This window comes from Rhinoderma darwinii, chromosome 9 (genome assembly GCF_050947455.1).
Source record: "Rhinoderma darwinii isolate aRhiDar2 chromosome 9, aRhiDar2.hap1, whole genome shotgun sequence".
Lineage (NCBI taxonomy): Eukaryota > Metazoa > Chordata > Amphibia > Anura > Rhinodermatidae > Rhinoderma > Rhinoderma darwinii.
In genome coordinates this window covers 16,840,184-16,863,095 of record NC_134695.1, presented here as the reverse complement: position 1 = coordinate 16,863,095, position 22,912 = coordinate 16,840,184, and the positions used below count along the sequence as shown (strand labels likewise).

General features: G+C 47.5%; 1 long non-coding RNA gene across 1 annotated transcript in view; it reads right to left on the bottom strand.

Moving 5' to 3' along the window:
* LOC142660275 (uncharacterized) overlaps positions 1-21,264 on the bottom strand; it is an 88,195-nt gene extending 66,931 nt beyond the window's left edge. The window contains exons 1-2 of the long non-coding RNA XR_012850444.1: positions 21,231-21,264; positions 19,212-19,347 (exon numbers count right to left, since the gene is read on the bottom strand). This is a non-coding gene — a long non-coding RNA (uncharacterized LOC142660275). The remainder of the gene's footprint in view (positions 1-19,211; positions 19,348-21,230) is intronic.
* Positions 21,265-22,912: the final 1,648 nt, after the last annotated feature.

Here is a 22,912-nt window from a genome sequence, read left to right as displayed (position 1 = left end):
TGCCAGGACCTGTCCTCTGGACCAAACCCTTTCCAATCCACCAAATAAAAAGTTCTTCCTCCTACTTTTTTGAAGTCCAGGATCTCCTTAACCTCGAACACGTCAGATGAACCGCTGGGAGCCACTGTGGAACCACTTACTACAGCAGTTCAGGACCACAGGCTTCAGGAGGGATACATGAAAGGAGTTGGGGATTCTGAGGGTAGGAGGCAGCCAAAGTTTATAGGAGACAGGGTTTATTTGTTGTAGTATCTCAAAGGGTCTGAGGAACCTGGGAGCAAACTTGTAGGAAGGCACCTTTAGACGGATATTCCAAGAGGACAGCCAGACTTTGGTACCCTGTAGGTTAGGAAAGAACAGCGGCATATTCAAGTGTGCAGCCGTGAGGTATTTACTCTGTTGCCGTGTGGGTAGGGTGTAAACGTTGATAAGCGAAATCAGATAAAGTTCAAAGGTAATTTATTTGCACAGGTAAAACGACGCGTTTCAAGGCCGAACCTGCCTCGTCATCAGGTTAGGTACAAATGATGTGTGAGTTCCAGGTACATACTTTTTTATATCCAAAGTTTAGGTCGGCTGTAACAAAGACTACCGGGTCAAGGTTACAGGTCACATTCATTATAACATAAGGTCAATGTCAAACAAGAAACAGTCGATTCCCCTTGTAGGGAATATAAAAATACAAGTATCACAAATTAAAATAGTAATAAGATGAGTATAAATATACACCATATGTATTATTTATTAAAAAAATATGTACGTATATATATGTAAATAAAAATGTAATTTGCAGTTATATAACGGCATTTTAAAATATTAACATTTCTATAAATGCACAGAGCAAGCATCGGGGTGACTATGTTCGCAGAGATTAGATGAATATTGTGGATATATGTGAGTTTTTTATAGATTGAAAGAGATGGACAATATTGTGTAAATATATAGTCGTCATGGTGATGTGACGCTAAGATGCTACGGAAGCCTAAGAGGCTCAAATCTGAACAGTGTGATAAGCGCCAGCATGAATGACATTGAATGCCATATTTTTATGATTGAACAAAGGGAGAAACAAACCAAAGAGAGGGGAGTTTTTCCTTTTATAGAAAGCTCTAAATGGAAGTATGGAATTAGATGTAAAGTGCAAAGATAGTTTATTTACTCGTTTCATGAAAACACAGGGCCATTTGTGTATGCCATCTCAATGTGTAACGTACTAGCAGTAGCCACTAAAATTAAAGTTATAATGAATAATCTATATTGAACTCGAGGTCTCTAAATTGAAAACAAGGGTTATAGTTTTTTGGGGAGTGATTATTTCTGGGCATACATGTGTATATCCATATAGGCAGACAATGCACACAATAGACTGTAGTCATGACCCTTATAGGGGTGGCCCATTTCAGTAATATAGAACACACTCTAGGCCTAAAACATCTTAAATATATTCTTGAGAGTCATATGGAGCTACAACCACTCCAAACGGAATTTATTTGTAAAAGTATGGAGTTCATTCTTAAAAATAATGTATTTTCCTTTGACCACACTATATACCATCAGATCAAAGGGACTGCGATGGGCACAGGAGTAGCAACCAGTTATGCTAATATTTTTATGGGGGCCTTCGAAGAACATCATATTTGGAAACACCCTTGGGTGACCAATCATATCCTACTCTACAAATGATATATAGACGACCAGTTCCTCATATGGGAAGGGGATCTACTGAGTACCACTAATTTCTGTCATTCACTAAACGATAATATGTGTAGGATTAATTTTACTTTTAACATTCAAAATGATGAGATAGATTTTCTGGATCTTACCATAGCTCTTTCTGCACAAAAGTTCATTATCCCCGTGCACTTTTGTCTGATGCATATAAAAGAACTGAGACCCTAACACAAGGGGATTGTTTATTGGTCAACAATACTGATAAATAAACAAAAAAGAAGACCAAAACGGAACAACAAAGTTGTTAAAAACTACCCCAATTTCAGTTTTAATTTTATTACAAAATATAATTTTGCTCACGAGAAAATTGGGGATATTCTAAACAAACAATGGCATATTTTACAAATTGATCCCTTTCTCCGAACCATTTTACCACCAAAACCAAAAATTACTTTCAAAAGGGCAAAGACGATTAAAAACATCTTGGCTCCTGTGAACTTTTCCAGAACACTACATAGCTCTAAGCAAAATAAATATCAAAATGCATGTATAAGTAAAATGGGCAGTTTTAAATACAGAAGAACTAGATGTTTGTGCTGTCAAATTATTACTAATAACTCTGATACATTTTACTCTCAACAAACTGGAAAATAATTCAAAATTGAAAAAAAGTTGAATTGTCAGTCACAATTCATGATTTATCTAATGAACTGTAAATGTGGGCTCCAATATGTTGGAAGGACCATCCGATCTCTGCACTGTCAGCTAAATAAGCACAGATCAAATTGTAAACACAAATTTCTCCTGCACACTGTACTTTTGCACATGATAGTAAATTTGATTGCTTTACCACCACACCAATCGACCAAATAGATGAAAGTCAAGCAGACCGTTTCAATTCTCTATGTAAACAGAAGGTTTTTTGTATTTATAAACTGAAGACATTCACGCCAGTGGGTCTCAATGAGATTATAGAAACTATTATCTAATTTATTTATTTATTTATTTGTATATATATTTTTTTATTACTGAAATGGGCCACCCCTATAAGGGTCACGTACAGGCCGGACCCGGCAGAAGGCCATAGGGGGAGGCCACCATGATCAGGGATGTAGGCAGGTAAAGAATTAAGGGAGTTAGGAGGGGTGGTTAAGAGGTAGTGGGGGGCGGAGGTTAGTGGGGCGAGGCTAGGTGTACTTAAGGGTGGGGAGAGTTGAGCGACGCCATTACAGAGCAGACAGTGAAGCTTGAAAACTGTCTGCCGAAACTACAATGTAGGCCCTACTTACCCAGCTCCGGGCTGCTTTGGCAGAGCAGGGGATGGCGTGGCTTGCGGAAGGGCTAGGGCTATCCGACCCTTTGCCTTTGGCTCCGAGCTCGGCGGTGAGCGGAGGTGGAGAGTAGCTGTTGGGGCCTTCTGCTCCGGCGGCAGGAGACGTGGTGTGTCGGCATGTGGATCCGGGGCTCAGGTGGTGACGTCATCTCCTCCTCGGCAGCAGTCCCATCGCAGGAGGCCTCCGGAGTGCTTGAGCCCTGAAGTGCTGCCGCGAGCCAGGCGCCGGGTAAGGAGCCCCTCAAGGGACCCTCCAGGTCTGGCTCCCCGCTCTGCTGCCAGGATCAGGACGGCCCAGTCTGAGAGGAATCCTGGTAGCCGGCCTGCCTCAGTGGATGTGGGAGGACAGACTCCCTTGCATCTGGGGCTGCCCTCTACCACCAGTTGATGAGATCCTGGATTTTCGGCGGGCCGTGCTGGCAATGATCCAGTCGGGCGGCCTGCCTGTCGTCTGGATGATGTACTGAGTTCCAGATGTGTGCCACGGTTGGTGGTGACATGGCGGGCAGGTGGACGGCTACCTGCGGGCCGCGGGGTGGATGAGGCCCCCAACTGTCGGGCAGAGAGGCCCAGTTCGTCCGCGCTGGCCCAGAACACTTCCGTGAAGATTCGTGGGTGTCGGTTGTGTGGCGCTTGTCCGAGTTCGATCGGTCCGGATGAAGCTGACGACTGGGAGGTCGGTGGACAGGATGGACGTCTGGATGAATCCTTCACCCCGGCTGGTGTGGACACAGAACCTACGCAGCCCGGTGAGTTGATATCCCCTACATTTGCATTGCCTGCTATATTTTCGGTCCCCAGGGGTGGGGGTGGGTCCAGTTGTGGGGTAGGTGATGGGGGAGAGATTCGGAAATTGCTGGGTTGTGTGCGGGAGCTGTTGGTGCGTTGCGGGAGGGGGTCGTTAAGGTCCTCTTCTCCTGTTTCGGCATGGGTGCCGCCGTCGGTTGGGCCTGCAATGGTGGATAGTCTGCCGGGAGGTACTGGGGGTGGGCTGGGGAAGCGTGTGTGGCGGTGTCGGTGCAGACGGAGAAGAATGGGGAGGTTGATGAGGTGCGGTTGGATGATAAGGCGAAGGGTGAAGTGTATGTCTGCTTTGAGGGCCCGTTAGATGCTTATCTGAAGCCGGAAGTTAGGGAAAAAATATGGAAGTACGTATACGTCGAAATTTTTTCATTGTTACCGTTAGAGAAGTTCAACTTAGATAAGGGGAAGTGGTTGGAAAGTAAAAAGGAGAAGGAAGAAAAACAAAGCTATCGCTTGATTCCCCAAACTTTTGTTAATTGGTTGCAGGCATTTGCGATTTTGGCAAGCGTGATAGGCCAGAAGACGCCGGAGCATTGTTCTGCGCTCTTCTGTTATATGGATGCTATCGGGGAAGCTTATCGAGTATACGGCGGGCAGACATGGCTGCGCTATGATGAGCATTTTCGGCAGCGGAAAGTCGTGCGGCCTGACATTAGATAGGATAATAAGGACATAGGGTTGTGGTTGCAGGTCATGGCACCAGTGCGTTATGGCGAGTCCTTTCCGGCAGGTTGGGCCGGTCCCGCCGGCCCCTCAGCGCCTTCTAGTGGGGGGTCAGGTGGGGCAGGAGGGAAATCCAGGTTCTGTTGGCAGCTTAATGAGGGCCAGTGTAAGTTCGGACTGGGTTGTAAGTTTAAATATGGCTGTTCCTCATGCGGCGGGACTTCCCACGGGTCCACCAAGTCTTTTCGAAAAGGTAAAGGATGGGGGGCAGGGGACGCTAGCCAAGGGCCTGACTCCGGTGAAGTGGGAAGAAATTGTGCCCTTCCTAAATAGATCCCTTGATGGATCGTGAGCGGTTTTGTTGTTAAATGGTTTTCGGATTGGTTTCCATATTCCTGCCCCCTCTCACGAGGTTCCGTTTTTCTTGCGGAATCTGCGTTCGGCGTTGCAGTATGCGGGGGTGGTTGGGGATAAGTTACGGAAAGAGGTTGAGTTAGGGCGTATGGCGGGTCCATTTGTGTATTGCCCTTACCGGATCTAGTGGTATCTCCACTTGGGGTGGTGCCCAAGAAGGATCCGAATAAATTTTGGCTCATACATCATTCAACTTATCCATGGGGGCGGTCGGTTAACGATGGGATCTCTCCTGAACTCTGCTCGATGGTTTATACCTCGTTTGATGCGGCGGTTGACTCGGTGCGTCGTTATGGTGCGGGGACTTTGATGGTGAAAACGGATATCGAATTGGCTTCTCGCCTCCTCCCGCTGCATCCTGATAGCATAAGGCTGTTAGGGTGTTATTGGGACGGGGCTTATTTTGTGGATCGTTGCCTCCCGATGGGTTGTTCGATTTCCTGTGCCTATTTTGAAGCCTTTAGTTCCTTCCTGGGGTGGGTGGTCTGTGATGTGGTCGGCGTCTCGACAGTAATACACTACTTAGACGATTTATTATGTGTTGGTTCGGCAGGTTCCTCAGATTGTTTTAATTTGCTGCGCACGATTGAGTGGGTGGCGAGTAGGTTCGGTGTAGCATTGGCCCTGGACAAAACAGAGGGGTTTAGCTCCTGTCTGGTCTTTCTGGGAATCACGATTGATTCCGTAAGGCTGGAGTGTCAGCTTCCTAGGGAAAAACTAGAGGCTGTGCGGACCAGGCAATTGCGAAAGATCTCCTTGCGGGAGTTTAAGTCCTTGTTAGGCAAACTCAATTTTACTTGCTGAATTATGCCCATGGGTCGGATTTTTAGTAGGCCGGCTGTCGGGAGCGACAGCCGGGGTGAAGGCCCCACATCATTTTATTCGGCTGAATAAAGAGCTCAGGGCGGATTTGGGGGTTTGGTTTGAGTTTTTTTTTGTTCAAGTACAATGGGAAGTCCTTTATTATGTGGTGGTGGACAGTGTTGATTGGGAGTTATTTACAGACGCGGCAGGGGGCATGGGTTTCGGTGCTTACTGCAGGGGGTAGTGGTGCGTGGCTCGCTGGCCGCAGGAGTGGGTGGATCTGGGATTGGTAAGGAACCTTGCTTTCCTTGAACTCTTTCCTATTCTGGTTGCGGTGGAGATTTGGTAGCGAGAGGTTTTGGGACAGCAAGGTCCGTTTTCATTGTGACAATTTGGGGGTGGTGGTGGCCATTAACAATGTGTCAGCTTCTTCCCCCCCGGTCGTCCGCCTGTTGAGACACTTAGTGTTACGTTGCCTGTCCCTGAACGCGTGGATAGTTGCAGTCCATGTGCCAGGAGTCCAGAATGACATTGCGGATTCTTTTTCTCGATTGCAGTGGGATCGTTTTCGCTTGTTGGCTCCGGACGCGGATTCGGAAGGGATGTCTTTCCCCGAGTGGCTGTGGGGGCTGGGTTACGAGCCGCGGGAGGATTGATTCGATCTTCTCATGCACCCGGGACTTAGTCTGCTTATGACTCTGCGTGGAGGGATTGGGAAGGTTGGCTGGCATATCTGGATGGGGTAAGGACAGATGAGGATCGCGTGGTTGCGCTGCTGGTTTTTCTGGGACAGGCTTCTATTGCGGGCTGGTCCGTATCCAAGATTAGTCGTTTTGTGGTAGCCCTGGCCTTTGGTTTTAAGCTCCGGGGGTTGCAGGGATATTACAAAAAGTTTTTGGGTTGGCCAGGCCCTGAAGGGTTATAGAAAGGGGAGAGTGTTACCTGATCGTCGACACCCCGTGTCTTTTGTGTTATTGGAATAGTTGTGGGGGGAGTTGGTGGATGTGTGCTTTTCAGATTTTGAGGTGACCTTGTATAGATTGGCGTTCTGGGGGGCTGGGGGGTTGTGGATGGAGGATATTTTGCTGGCGGACAGGAGTGTGGAGTTCTGGATCTGCCGTTCTAAGACGGATCAGGGTGGACTTGGTAAGCGAGTGGTGTTGGAGGCAGCAGGGGGGGGGGGGCCAGGATGTGCCCGGTCGACTGCTTTGCGGGTTATAGGGATGTTCGGCCTGTTGCGAGTGGGCAACTTTTGTGTCACGTGGATGGGACCTTTTTGTCCCATTATCAGTTTACCTGGGTTTTTCGTAGGTGTTTTGAGCAGTTGGGGTTGGATGGGTCTTTATTTTCCCCCCATTCATTTCGTATTGGGGCGGCAATGGAGGCAGTGTCCTGGGGGTTGTGGTCGGACGTGGTAAAGTGGATAGGTCGGTGGGATTCCTGCCGTTTCCAGTTGTATGTGCGCCTGCAGTATTTATGTTTATTATGTGTGTGTTGGTTCTTTACCCCACCCTCTCCCTCTTTCCTCCTTCCCTTCATATGGTTTGTTTTTATTACCCTTTGCTTTTATCATCCTAGGTTTCCCTTGCCGGTTGGTGTGGATTATCGGGCATTCTTACGTGCATTGGGGGGCGGAGCTGGCCGATGTTCGTCCGGACGGGCGGCAGTTGGGTTTTCGGTGGGAGGAGGTATTGGTTTGGTGGCTGGGGAGTAGAGGTATGGTGTGGAGTCAGGTGTTGCCTGACGTCCATAGGATTGCTCAGTTGGATAGAGCCTCTGATGTTTTAGTGTTGCACGTGGGGGGGGGGGGGGTAATGATTTGGGTCGTCGCCCCTTTCGGGAATTGATCAGGGATATTAAGTATGATCTACTTAAGTTGTGGTCCAGTTTCCCAGGGGTTAAGGTGGTGTGGTTAGAAATTGTCCCACGTAAGGCCTAGCGGCATGCCAGGTCTGTGGCGCGCTTAAATAAGGCCCGGGTGACGGTCAGTAGGGCGGTTTCGGGGTTTGTGGTGAGGAAAGGGGGCATCTTCGTGCGTCATTATGACTTTGAAGATGGCCAAGGTCATTTCTGGTTAGGTGATGGTGTTCACCTGACGGCTGTGGGGATTGATCTTTGGACGCTGTGCCAGCAGGAGGGGATCGAGCGAGCTCTCTTGCTGGGTGGGGGCTCTCATACACAAAGGTTGTCTAAGGATGTTCGTGTGGCGGATTGGGGGTCCTTGCAGTTGGTGGTAAATTGGTGTGGGGGGGGATTCATCGGGGTATGGTCCCTTCCTAATTTATTATGGTCAATTTGGGCTCCTGCTGGGTAGTGTCCCGGGGAGTGGTTGCGGTTTAGGTCAGCCAACTGCAGGTATGACGGTGCCCCTGAGCCTGTAGGGTGACGGCTGGGAGTAAAATACGATGCAGGTGGGCCATTTTGTTGACAGACTTTTGTAGCTCCAAGGACTCCCCTTCCATTGTTATTCTTATATGTAAATTGTTGTTTCCATTATGTTTGTTTGTAAATAAAATGGCTGCTTTGGCCAAATTTATCCAACCCAAGTTTTCCACGTTTTTCTTATAGCTGATGGGTGGGGTAGGTGGTATGGCCACTGAAGGAGGGAGGGGTAGTAGTTATAGTAGCATTACCCTTATGAGAGTGAACGCACTCTACAGTCCCCTGATCATGACTACAGTCTATTGTGTGCATTGTCTGCGTATATGGATATACACATGTATGCCCAAAAATAATCACTCCCAAAAAAAGTATACCCCTTGTTTTAAATTTAGAGACCTCAAGTTCAATAAAGAGTATAGATTATTCATTATAACTTTAATTTTAGTGGCTACTGCTACTAAGTTACACATTGAGATGGGATACACAAATGGCCCTGTGTTTTCATGAAACGAGTAAATAAACTATATTTGCACTTTACATCTAATTCCATACTTACCTTTAGAGCTTTCTATAAAAGGAAAAACTCCCCTCTCTTTGGGTTGTTTTCCCTTTGTTCAATCATGAAAATATGGCATTCAATGTCACTCATGCCGACGCTTATCACACTGTTCAGATTTTAGCCTCTTAGGCTTCCATAGCATCTTAGCGTCACATCACTATGACGACTATATATTTACACAATATTGTCCGTCTCTTTCAATCTATAAAAAACTCACACATGTCCACAATATTCATCTAATCTCTGTGAACATAGTGACCCCGATGCTTGCTCTGTGCATTTATAGAAATTTTAATATTTTAAAATGCTGTGATATAACTGCAAATATACATTTTTATTTACATATATATATATATATGTACATCTTTTTTATATATAATACATATGGTGTATATTTATACTTATATTATTACTATTTTAATTTGTGATACTTGTATTTTTATATTTCCTACAAGGGGAATCGACTGTGTTTCTTGTTTGACATTGACCGCATGTTATAATGAATCTGACCTGTAACCTTGACCCGGTAGTCTTTGTTAGGGCCGACCTAAACTTTGGATACAAAAAAGTATGTACCTGGAACTCACACATCATTTGTACCTAACATGATGAAGAGGCCGGTTCAGCCTTGAAACACGTCATTTTACCTGTGCAAATAAATTACCTTTGAACTTTATCTGATTTTGCTTATTATCGTTTACACCGTACCCACATGGCAACAGAGTAAATACCTCACGGCTGCGCCCTTGAATATTCCGCTGTTCTTTCCTAACCTCCAGTATATATATCGAGACTACCACTGCCCTCGGATTGGAAATTGGGCTGCAACCTTATCCTAACTATTTTGCCTCGGTGGACTACTGGAGTATGCTCTAATGGATGTTGTGGTCCTAACATAACCACACCAGGTCAGCATATTTGACCACCGTTCCCCACATTTATTGTTTTCCTACTGGTTCATGCACTATGTGCGCTTTGTTCTGTTTTCCTTTTTCCGTTTAGAGTTTGGTCCCCGACAGATACCGAGGCGGCTCTCTTCTCGTAGTATCCACCTTTCGCTTCATGCGATCAACTTCCTGCAGAATAGAGGACCAGGTTTGCTGCCAGACCTGTAGAAAGTCTCAAAATGCAGAGTCAGCTGCGGGTACCTGGGATGTAGCCGGAACAGGAAGAGAGATTCGTGGATGTTGGCCGTACACAATGAAGAATGGTGTAGAAGCAGTGGACTCAATTGTGTGGTTGTTTTATGAGAACTCAGCCCCTGGAAGAAGCTGTACCCAGTCATCATGACCAGTCGAGAAGCAGAAGGTAGGCCGGGCAGCGAAACAAAATGAGCCATCTTCGAGAACAAGTTCACCACGACCCAGGCCATAGGAAGAGGAAGGGAGGTCAGTGACAAAGTCCATTGCTGAATGCTGCCAGGGAGCATTGGGCACAGGCAGATGTTGGAGCAGACCGGCAGTCTTGGAGTGAGCAACTTTGTTGGAAGCACACACAGTGCCAGACGAGACAAAGTCCACAATATCTTTGGGCACCGTGGGCCACCAGAAATGACAGACAATCAGATTTGGGGTTTTACGAGCACCAGTGTGCCCAGCCAATTTGGAGCTGTGCCTCAGCGAAGGATTCTCCTCCTGTCTACCAACCGCACAAAAGTCCTCCTCGAAGGGATGTCTCTAACTTGCAGAGGATTAACAGAAACAATACAGGATGGATCAATAATACTTTGCGGAGACTCCACAGTGTACTCTGTTTGAAATTACCTGGACAGGGCATCGGCCCTCACATTTTTGTCACCAGGACAGTAGTGGAGCACAAACTGGAACCGGGAGAAGAACAGTGACCACCTGGCTTGACTGGTATTCAGCCGTTGGGCTGACTGGAGATGGGTGAGGTTCTTGTGGTTTGGGTTTATATCAGTATGGGGTGAACTGCGCCCTCTAGTAGATGTCTCCATGCCTCCAGAGACAATTTGATGGCCAGTAACTCCCGATCCTCAAAAGAGTAATAGCGCTCTGCGGGAGAAAAAAGTGTAGAATAATAGCCACATACCACTGCCTTCCCTTTGGAACCTCTCTGGAACAGAAGTGAACCAGCACCAACAGAGGAGGTGTCCACCTCAAACGAAAAATGTTGAGATACGTCAGGATGATGAAGGGTGGAGGTTGACATGAAGGCACTCTTAAGGCTATTGAATGCAGATTCTGCCTCTGGACTCCACATCTTGGCATTCATTCCTTTTTTGGTGAGGTTAGAGATGGGAGCCATCAGTGAAGAGAAGTTTGGGATAAACTGCAGGTAGAAGTTGGCGAATCCCAAAAAAACACTGAGGACATGGCCATTCCAGGATGGACTTTACCTTCTCAGGATCCATCTTGAGTCCTTGATCCAAGATGATGTAGCCCATGTAGCCCAGGAAGGGTAGAGAATTCTTCTCAAAAATGCACTACTCCAGCTTGGCATACAGACGATTCTCCCTTAAACGCAGCAGAACTTGACGAACATGCCTCCGATGGTTCGTCGGATCTGGAGAGAAAATCTGAATATCATCGAGATAGACCACAACACAGACATAGAGATGATCTTGGAAGATATCATTGATGAATTCCTGGAAGATCGCGGGAGCGTTACAGAGACCGAAGGGCGTCACCAGGTATTCGCTGTGCCCATCTCGAGTGTTAAACGCCGTCTTCCACTGATGGATTCGGATCAAATTGTAAGCCCCACTCAAGTCTAGTTTAGAAAAAATCTTGGCTCCTCGTATGCGGTCAAATAGTTTGGAAATTAGTCGCAACCGATATTTGTTCTCGACCGTGATTTGATTGAGACCACGGAATTCAATGCAAGGGCGAGGAGAGCCGTCTTTTTTATATGAGGGTTTTTGAAGGAGGATTTTTGTATGAAACCCCTCTCCAGATTCTCTTTGATTTAGGCTGACATAGACTGAGTCTCCGGCAAGGAGAGAGGGTATACCTGTCCACGGGGAGGGGACACATTTGGAACCAGTTCAATGGGGCAGTCATAAGCCCGGTGTGGAGGAAGCGTCTCAGCCTCCTTCTTGCTGAAGAGATCCGCAAACTGAGAGCAATGAGGGGGTAGTCCTGCCAATGACTGAGGCAGAGGAGGCTGGACAGGATGGATCTCTAATAGACAGCGTCTGCGACATTTGGAGCCCCATTGGAGAACCTCTCTGGAATTCTAGTCCAGGACTGGGGCATGTAGTTGGAGCCAAGGCAGGCCCAGTAGGACAGGATTGACGGCTTTAGGCAAAACAAGAAACAAAATTAGTTCAGAATGAAGGGCTCCAACTTGGAGCTTCAGCGGCTTGGTTTCAGATACAATCAGGTTGAGCAGAGGAAATCCATTCACCGAGGCAACAGCCAGGGGTGTCTCCAAGGGAACGATAGGCAACTGGAGCTGATCCACTAAGTCCTGTTGGATGAAGTTTGCCGAGGAACCGGAGTCCAGGTACGCAGAGACCCTGTGCATCTTCTCACCAGACACTATGGTCACGGGAAGGGACAATTTGGGAGAGAATTTATTATTTAGTCCTTTTCCTTCTAGGGTTTTTTCTCCAACCAATCCTAGACTCTGGAGTTTTTTAGGCTTTTGGGGACACAGACGCACAAAATGGCCTCCGAGGCCGCATTACAGAAGGGGTCCTGAAGTGCGTATGCGCTGTTTCTCCTGGACAGACAACTGGACTCCTCTGATTGGAGAGCTGATGAGGGCAGCAGGGGTTGCTGGAATGTAGGAGCCAGCCTGGACAATCTCCTGACCCTGTGAATCTCTTGAGACCATTCCTGGATCCTCATGTCAATCCCGGTGGCTAGAAGGATGAAGTCATCTAGGGTAGAGGGTAGGTCTCGAGCGGAAAGCTCGTCTTTGATATCAGAGGAAAGACCTTGCCAGAATGTAGCCACTAAGGCTTTGTTGTTCTAGATCAGCTCTGCCGCCATGGAGGTAACCCTTTGGCTAAGTCTGCAGCTTTGCCCATGGAGGCAACCCTTTGGCTAAGTCCGTAGGACTTTGCGCCATCAAAAGGAAATGCACTGGCATGTAGGCTGAAGTGGATCTGACACTGCTTCAGAAATCCCCTGCATGTCCTCGCGTCTCCGTCGTAACGGGGAGGCAGTGGCAGAGAGGTGTAGTAGGAGGAGCAATAGGAGCAGGTGCCGGGATGGTTGCAGCTTGCGTATCCATCCGATGCGCACTAATGTTCACCGCCTGGAGGAGTTGGTCCTGTCTAGACTGGAGGTCAAGCATCTCCACCTGCAGTCTTGGGTTGACCAGCAGGGTCCAGGGCCTGAGCGTGCTGTCACGATCTGTGAATATGTGGGCCCACTGGGCCGTACCGCAGTAGCGGGATAGCAGCTGGCCAAACAGTGTACCAAGTCAATGTATATATAGTCCAAGCACAAGGGTACTTGTAGTAGTTCGAACAGTAGCATTGGCTAGACTCAGATGGGACCTTGGCAGCAGACACCAGGCGTGGTTTAACACAGCAGGCGTGATCGGTGGCACAACACAACTCCAACTTTCCAAGGCACAGGAATACAGGATACAGGTAGCAGGTACGGGAACACTGGGAAAAGCATAACACTAAGGGGCCATTTGCAATACTAACACGGGCAAACACAATAACGCTCCGGCAAGGAGTTCAGGGGCAGGGCCCTTCTCTAGTCCAGGGTGATCCTGGGCTAATAGATGATCATTTTCATGTGCACGTGCTGGCCCTTTAAGGCCGGGCACGTGCACGTGCACTCTACGGGTCACAGCAGAACGGAGCGGAAGTGAGCGCTGGCGTCTCCTAGGGAGGAGATGCGGGCCAACGTCCAAGGCTGCAGACGTCGGGGGGTGAGTAATCCCGACGGTCCGTGGCCGTGGACGGTACTTAGTGCTTTCTATAGAGGAAACAATTTTGACAAAAACTAAAAATTATCCTATATATCAACTAAAAATCCTATATATCAGCACATGATTTTTATTTTCAAATTACTACATTGTCACACAAGCAGAATAATTATTCATCATGATGCAAATGATCTCAGAAAATCCTTGATCATCTACTGAATATTGTTCATCTTTATGTCCATTGAGCAAGTAGGAATGCAGGATCAGCCTACGCAGGGATTATTTGTAGTCTGATACCATGAAGACACATTAGTTTGCATAGAATTTCTAGACACAATATGGTAGGATATGTTTGCAAATTTGCTTAATTGCAAAAGTTTCTACCTAAAGCGCTGTGAAGGGGGAAACTCTGGAATTGATGTCTATATATGGACAGTTATGTCAGGGGCAACAATGCCGGAGTCCCGGCCTGACTATCAGAAGAGCTCTGTCCGCGGGTTCGGCCCTGGAGAAGACCCTGGTGTAGTCTACTGCGTTATTCCATCCTTAAAAAAAAACAAACAAGTACAGTATATTGACATATACCAGCCCGACGGAGCCCAAGTGTACACTCTTTTGGTCTCTGTTGGGCTAATGGAGCCCTATGGATACGTTCATCTTTCCCAATGAGCTTTCCTGATGTACATGATAAACATAGAACACAAACGTCATGTTAAGTGGAAATTACAAGACAACAAAAATAGCAACAAATTTAGCAAAATGGTGTTTGTGACGATTTTCAAATAAATTCATGGCTGACAGAAATTGACAGCAATATTATGCATTTTACAACTCCTCTATGTTGCTTTTTCTAGACACTGTTAACCCCTTCCCGCTTTGGCCACTTTTGAACTTCCTGACAGAGCCTCATTTTTCAAATCTGACATGTTTCAATTTATGTGGTAATAACTTCGGAATGCTTTTCGAAATTTATTTTTAATCCATTTTTGTTGTGACACAAAGTTTTACCAGAGAACCGCAACTTAATATTTATTGTCCAGATTCTGCAGTTTTAGGAAATATCCAACATGTGGCCCTAGTGTGCTACTGGACTGAAGTACAGGCCTCAGAAGCAAAGGAGCACCTAGAGGGTTTTGGGCCTCCTTTTTATTAGCATGTATTGTAGGCACCATGTCAGATTTGAAGGGATCTTGCACTGCTAAAACAGTGGAAATCCCCCAAAAATGACCCCATTTGGGAACCTACACCCCTTCAGGAAATTATCTAGGGGTATAGTGAAAATTTTTGACCCTGCAATTTTTTTGCAGAAATTATTGGAAGTAGGCCGTGAAAATGAAAATCGACATTCTTTCAAAGAAAATGTAGGTTTAGCTAATTTTGTCTCATTTCCACAAGGACTAAAGGAGAAAAAGCACCACAACATTTGTAAAACAATTTCTCCCGAGTAAAACAGTACCCAATATGTGGTAATAAACGGCTGTTTGAACACACCGCAGGGCTCAGGAGGGAAAGGGCGCCATTTGTGTAAAGGATCTGCCAGGCACAGCTTCGGGGTTAACACCCATAGATAATCAGTCTGCACCTGCTTCTATGTCTGTGAGACTGACTCCATCTTCCACCACTCAGGGTGGCAGGCTTAGGAGTGGGAGAACCTATCACAGCCTGGCCAGACGGAGCTAGCTCCCGCCCTCTGTCTATTTATACCTGCCTTTCCTGTTCCTCCTTTGCTTGTGATTCTTCTCGTGTGGTTTACTGGCCCTGCTGCAGCTTCTTGTACTATTGTCCTTGCTCATATTGACCCCGGCTTGCTGACTACTCTCCTGCTCTGCGTTTGGTACCTCGTACACTCCTGGTTTGACTCGGCTTGTTCACTTCTCTTGTTGCTCACGGTGTTGCCGTGGGCAACTGCCCCTTTCTCCCCCTAGCTCTGTGTACCCTTGTCTGTTTGTCTGTCGTGCACTTATTGAGCGTAGGGACCGTCGCCCAGTTGTACCCCATCACCTAGGGCGGGTCGTTGCAAGTAGGCAGGGACTGAGTGGCGGGTAGATTAGGGCTCACTTGTCTGTCTCACCACCCCCGTCATTACATAATCACAAGCCCATACCTAGTCTACCCTGGTCCCTGACACCACTATGGACCCCCTTGAGACCCTGGCTCAGCAAATGCAGGGTCTCTCACTACAGGTCCAGGCCCTGGCTCAGAGGGTCAACCAGCCTGATGCTACCATGGTAGTCCCCCTCACCTCACCTCTTGAACCCCACCTCAAGTTGCCTGACCGGTTCTCAGGGGACCGGAAGACTATTTTCTCCTTTCGGGAGAGTTGTAGGCTATATTTTCGTTTAAAGCCCCACTCCTCAGGTTCTGAGAGCCAGCGGGTGGGTATAATTATGTCCCGGCTCCAGGAAGGGCCCCAAGAATGGGCCTTCTCCTTGGCTCCTGATGCCCCTGAACTTTCCTCCGTTGATCTTTTCTTTTCTGCTCTCGGACTCATCTATGACGAGACTGACAAGACTGCTTTTGCCGAGAGTCAGCTGGTGACCTTACGTCAGGGTAAGAGACCTGTTGAGGAGTATTGCTCTGACTTTAGGAAGTGGTGCGTAGCTTCTCGGTGGAATGACCCTGCCTTAAGGTGCCAGTTTAGGTTGGGTCTGTCGAACGCCCTGAAAGATCTGCTAGTTAGTTATCCCTCTTCTGACTCCCTAGACCAGGTTATGGCTTTAGCGGTACGACTTGACCGACGTCTCAGGGAACGACGACTTGAACGTCTTGATGTTTTCTCCTCTGACTCCCCCATGATGCCTCCCGAGGTTCCGTTGCTTCGTTCCTCCCCGGAAGACTCGGAGTTACCTATGCAACTCGGGGCCTCCGTGTCCCCCCAACAAAGTAGAGATTTCCGCAGGAAGAATGGTCTCTGCTTCTACTGTGGGGTTGACAAGCATCAAGTGAACAACTGTCCTAAGCGTAAGAATGCAGCCGGAGAACTTCCGCGCCTAAGTGATCATTGGGGAGGTCACTTGGGCGCACAGGTATTTCCCGTAAATATGAAACGTAATAAAATCTTGCTTCCCTTTCAGGTCTCTTTTGGTGGTAGGTCTGCTACCGGCAGTGCCTTCGTGGATTCAGGGTCTTCTGCTAATATCATGTCTGTTTTATTAATTTGACTAAACCTGTCCCGGTAGTGGGTATCGACTCCACTCCTCTTGCTAATGGTTATTTTACACAGCATACCCCTGTCTTTGAACTCCTTGTTGGCTCCATGCATTTGGAGCAGTGCTCTGTACTGTTAATGCAGGGATTATCGTCCGATTTGGTTTTAGGCCTTCCCTGGTTACAGTTGCATAATCCCACGTTTGACTGGAATTCTGGGGACCTTACCAAGTGGGGTAATGAATGCTTGACGTCATGTTTTTCTGTTAATTCTATTTCTCCTCCTGAGGAGGTGAACACGCTACCTGAGTTTGTTCAGGACTTCGCCGATGTTTTCTCTAAGGAGGCCTCCGAAGTGTTACCTCCTCATAGAGAATATGATTGCGCAATCAATTTGGTACCAGGAGCTAAGCTCCCTAAGGGTAGGATATTTAATCTCTCTTTGTCTCGAACGTGAAGCCATGAGAGAGTATATCCAGGAATGCCTGGCCAAGGGTTACATTCGCCCCTCTACTTCTCCGGTAGGTGCTGGCTTCTACTTCGTAGGGAAGAAGGATGGTGGTCTTAGGCCATGCATTGACTACCGAAGCTTGAATAAGGTCACTGTAAGGAACCAGTATCCCCTTCCTCTGATTCCTGATCTCTTTAATCAGGTTCAGGGGGCCCAATGGTTCTCTAAGTTTGATCTACGGGGGGCGTATAACCTTATCCGCATCAAAGAGGGGGATGAGTGGAAGACTGCGTTTAACACGCCCGAAGGTCATTTCGAATACCTCGTCATGCCCTTTGGGTTGTGTAATGCTCCCGCGGTCTTGCAGAATATAATAAATGAGATTTTAAGAGACTACCTGGGGGTATTTCTTGTAGTGTACCTTGATGACATACTTGTGTTTTCCAAGGACTGGTCCTCCCACATTGAGCATTTCAGGAAGGTGCTCCAGGTCCTTCGGGAAAACAAACTGTTTGTGAAGACCAAAAAATGTGTGTTTGGGGTGCAGGAGATACCATTTTTGGGCCAAATCCTCACTCCTCATGAATTCCGCATGGACCCTGCCAAGGTCCAGGCTGTGGCGGAATGGGTCCAACCTGCCTCCCTGAAGGCATTACAGTGCTTCCTGGGGTTCGCTAATTATTACAGGAGGTTTATTGCTAACTTCTCGGTCATCGCTAAGCCTCTTACGGATCTCACTCGCAAAGGTGCTGATCTCCTCCACTGGCCTCCTGAGGCTGTCCAGGCTTTTGAGGTCTAAGAAGTGCTTTATCCCGGCCCCGGTGCTGGTTCAGCCCAACCAAATGGAGCCATTTATCGTGGAGGTTGACGCGTCCGAGGTGGGAGTGGGGGCTGTCTTGTCCCATGGTACCAGGTCCCTCACCCATCTCCGTCCCTGGGCCTACTTCTCCAGGAAGTTTTCACCCACTGAGAGTAACTATGATATTGGCAACCGCAAACTCTTAGCCATTAAATGGGCATTTGAAGAGTGGTGCCACTTCCTGGAGGGGGCTAGGCACCAGGTAACAGTCCTTACCGACCACAAGAATCTGGTTTTCCTAGAATCTGCCCGGAGGCTAAACCCGAGACAAGCTCGTTGGGCGTTATTTTTTTACCAGATTCAACTTTGTGGTTACCTATAGGGCTGGGTCTAAAAATGTTAAGGCTGATGCACTGTCACGTAGCTTCATGGCCAGCCCTCCTTCGGAGGAAGATCCTGCTTGTATTTTGGCTCCAGGTATAATCATTTCCGCTATTGATTCTGATTTAGTCTCTGAAATTGCGGCTGATCAAGGTTCAGCTCCCGGGAGCCTTCCTGAGAACAAGCTGTTTGTTCCCCTGCAATTCCGGCTAAGGGTACTTAGGGAAAATCATGACTCTGCACTATCTGGCCATCCAGGCATCCTGGGTACCAAGCACCTCATTGCCAGAAACTATTGGTGGCCTGGGTTGCCTAAAGACGTTAAGGCCTACGTCGCCGCTTGTGAAGTTTGTGCTAGGTCCAAGACTCCCAGGTCCCGACCAGCGGGCTTATTATGTTCTTTGCCCATTCCCCTGAGACCTTGGACCCATATCTCCATGGATTTTATCACCGATTTGCCTCCATCTCAAGGCAAGTCGGTGGTGTGGGTTGTAGTAGACCGCTTCAGTAAGATGTGCCATTTTGTGCCCCTCAAGAAACTACCCAATGCTAAGACGTTAGCTACCTTGTTTGTCAAACACATCCTGCGTCTCCATGCACTGGCGGATTAAGTAAACCATGGGCCCTGGGCTGTTCCTCAAGCTTGGGCCCCCTTGTCCACCACCGCCCTGCCACGTCATGTCTATATTAAACACCACCTTTCTGTGTGAGCATTGACAAATGAGTGCTACGATTCCCCATGTCAAAGGGCTGTGTCCCTACATATTGACAGTCTCCAACCATCGCTGACAGTATCACACTGTGTAGGGACACATCCTCCTGACAAGGGGAATGGTAACACGCATGTGTCTATTAGTCCTGGGTACACAAAGACTTTATGTGGAATACAAGGATTTCCGATAACTGACATGTCAGGAGAGGTGACAGATCTATAAATGCAATGACTCACAGGTGATGTCTTCACTGATGGGTCATTCTCTTTTCTTCTCCATCTGACACAGACCGTTATGGCGACTTCTCCTGATGACTGCAGAGTTTCCTGATGAGAAATCTTTTCCCCTTGATTCTGTAGCCATTTTCAGCATCTATAGCAACATAAAAATTCAGACATGAACACCATAAATTGTCTTATACCCCAGACCCCTAAGCAAATTAAGACCCAGGCCCATACATTAACTCAAACCAATAAATTCAGTCCCCAAGAGGTAACTAAACTTTTAAAAAAGATTTGGCGTGTCATAGTGAGAGTGATATGTCAGAAGTTTTGATCGATGGGGGTCCCAGCATTGAGACCACCACCGATCACTGAAACAAAGCAGCAGGAGTGCTCGGGTGAGCGCTGTTCCACTTCATTTCTGATTGTCTTTCCTCGTCGCGGTGTACGGACTCATAGACTTTCTGTTGTGCCCATAGACAGCATGCTCGGCTATCAGAGGAAAGACGATCAGAAACAAAGTGGCTCCTCACTCACCTGAGCGCTTCTGCCACTTTGTTTCAGCGATTGGTGGGGTCTCAGTGCCCGGACCCCCACCGATTAGAACATTTGACATGTCACTATGACATGTAATTTTTTTTTTAAAGTTTCGTTAGTTACCCTTTAAGCAGTCAGACACCCCTCCCCAGTGCATCTGACTGACTGCTGAGTGCCCTATGGGAGGGTCTAAGCGTCTGACACTTAGGGCGGATTTACACGAGCGTGTGCGTTTTGCGTACGCAAAAAATGCGGCGTTTTGCGCGCGCAAAAGACACTTAACAGCTCCGTGTGTCATCACCATATGATGCGCGGCTGCGTGCCTTTCGCACAGCCGCCATCATTATGACACTCTGTATGTTTGTAGCACGTGGTGCTTTTCTGTTTGCAATCATAGTTTTACTGCTGTTGAGCAAATCACGCATGTCACACGTAGGTGCCTCCGTGTGGCATGCGTGATTTTCACGCACCCATTGACTTCAATGGGTGTGTGATGCACAAAAAACGCAGAAATATAGGATATGTCGTGAGATTTACGCAGCGGACACACGCTGCGCAAAAATCACTGACGGTCTGCACTGCCCCATAGACTTACATAGGTCCGTACGACACGCGTAAAAAGCACGCACGTTGCACGGACGTATTACACGTTCGTGTAAATCCGCCCTTATGGCTCTGGGGGGAAGGAGTTATTCCCCTATAGAACCCTCAACAGTCAATCAAACGCTCTGACCCCCAGCAGTATAATAACTACTGAGGGCTATATGGGGGAGATTATATTGCTTGGGGGGTTCTGAGCATCTGACTTACTGCAGAGGGCTCTATGGGTGGGAAATTATTTCACACACAAAAAATGTGAGATTAAACACCCTATATACAATTCACACTAACACCACACACTATATATTCAAACCACACACACTACACGCACACACTATATAGACTTACATTATAGACACTATAAACACAGCACACACTATATACACAGCACACACTATATAGACTATATACACAGCACACACTATATACACAGCACACACTATATAGACTATATACACAGCACACACTATATACACAGCACACACTATATAGACTATATACACAGCACACACTATATAGACTATATACACAGCACACACTATATACACAGCACACACTATATAGACTATATACACAGCACACACTATATACACAGCACACACTATATACACAGCACACACTATATACACAGCACACACTATATACACAGCACACACTATATACACTATATACACAGCACACACTATATACACAGCACACACTATATACACAGCACACACTATATACACAGCACACACTATATACACAGCACACACTATATAGACTATAGACACAGCACACACTATATACACAGCACACACTATATAGACTTACATTATGACACACACACATAAACACATAAACACACACAAACACACACACACACACACACACACACACACACACACACACACTTACCACAGTCTCTTCCTCTGCGGTGATTGTCTCTGGCAGCCTCCAGGACCTTAATCATGTGACTGTGACGTCACCACAGGTCCTTCACCCTCTAGTTTCAGTTTTGCCATTATCAGGCAGCTGCTGGAGATTTAAACAGGAGGGACAGTGCACAGCAAAACAGAGGAGCAGACTGTCAGGGAGACTCCACCACCTGCCAATCACAATCTCTGACAGTCTGCTCTCTACAGCTGATGTGCTGTGGCCCTGTTCCCTGGCCGCAAATGACTCCCCCTGCACATTCCCCCCTCCTCTTCATCAGCAGCACGTGGGACCGATGACCGCTAGAATGCGGCCGGCAGCAGCCCTGGAGAGTTTTTTTTTCACTTGTGTGCGGTTTGGGCAGCTATGGGCACCCGTGCAGCCTTGGAACCCGGGCGGCCGCCCGAAACGCCCATATGAGGATCCGCCACTGTCTCCATGGGGTCTCTGTCAATATTGTTTCTGATAGAGGGGTACAATTTGTTTCATTGTTTTGGAGAGCTTTCTGTAAAAAGTTGGAGATTGATCTGTCCTTCTCCTCTGCCTTCCATCCTGAAACTAATGGCCAAACTGAGAGGACTAATCAGTCTCTAGAACAATATTTAAGGTGTTTTATCTCTGACTGTCAATATGATTGGGTCTCATTCATTCACCTCGCCGAATTTTCCCTTAATAACCGGGTCACTAACTCGTCAGGGGTCTCCCCCTTTTTCTGTAATTTTGGGTTTAATCCACGGTTCTCTTCCGTTTCACCTGGTAGTTCCAACAATCCCGAGGTAGAGGTCATTCATCGAGAACTGTGCACAGTCTGGGCTCAGGTTCAGAAGAACCTAGAGGCGTCCCAGAGCATACAAAAAATTCAGGCAGATAGAAAACGTTCTGCTAACCCCTTGTTTGTGGTCGGGGATCTGGTGTGGCTATCGTCTAAAAATTTGCGCCTTAAGGTCCCGTCCAAGAAGTTTGCTCCCCAGTTTATAGGGCCGTACAAGGTCATTGAAGTTCTCAATCCTGTCTCCTTCCGACTTGAGTTGCCCCCATCTTTTCGAGTACACAACGTGTTCCATGCCTCCCTCCTTAAATGCTGCTCCCCGTCCTTGGCTCCCTCGAGGAAACCTCCAGTCCCTGTTCTCACCCCTGAGGGGGCAGAATTCGAGGTGGCCAAGATTGTGGACAGCAGGATGGTCCAAGGCTCCCTCCAGTACCTGGTCCATTGGAGAGGATAAGGGCCTGAGGAGAGGACTTGGGTACCCGCTCGGGATGTTCACGCTGGGAGATTGGTCAGGAGGTTTCACCTTCGTTTCCCCAGTAAACCAAGTCCACTTAGAAAGGGTCCGGTGGCCCCTCATAAAAGGGGGGGTACTGTAAAGGATCTGCCAGGCACAGCTTCGGGGTTAACACCCATAGATAATCAGTCTGCACCTGCTTCTATCTCTGTGAGAGTGACTCCATCTTCCACCACTCAGGGTGGCAGGCTTAGGAGTGGGAGAACCTATCACAGCCTGGCCAGACGGAGCTAGCTCCCGCCCTCTGTCTATTTATACCTGCCTTTCCTGTTCCTCCTTTGCTTGTGATTCTTCTCATGTGGTTTCCTGGCCCTGCTGCAGCTTCTTGTACTATTGTCCTTGCTCATATTGACCCCGGCTTGCTGACTACTCTCCTGCTCT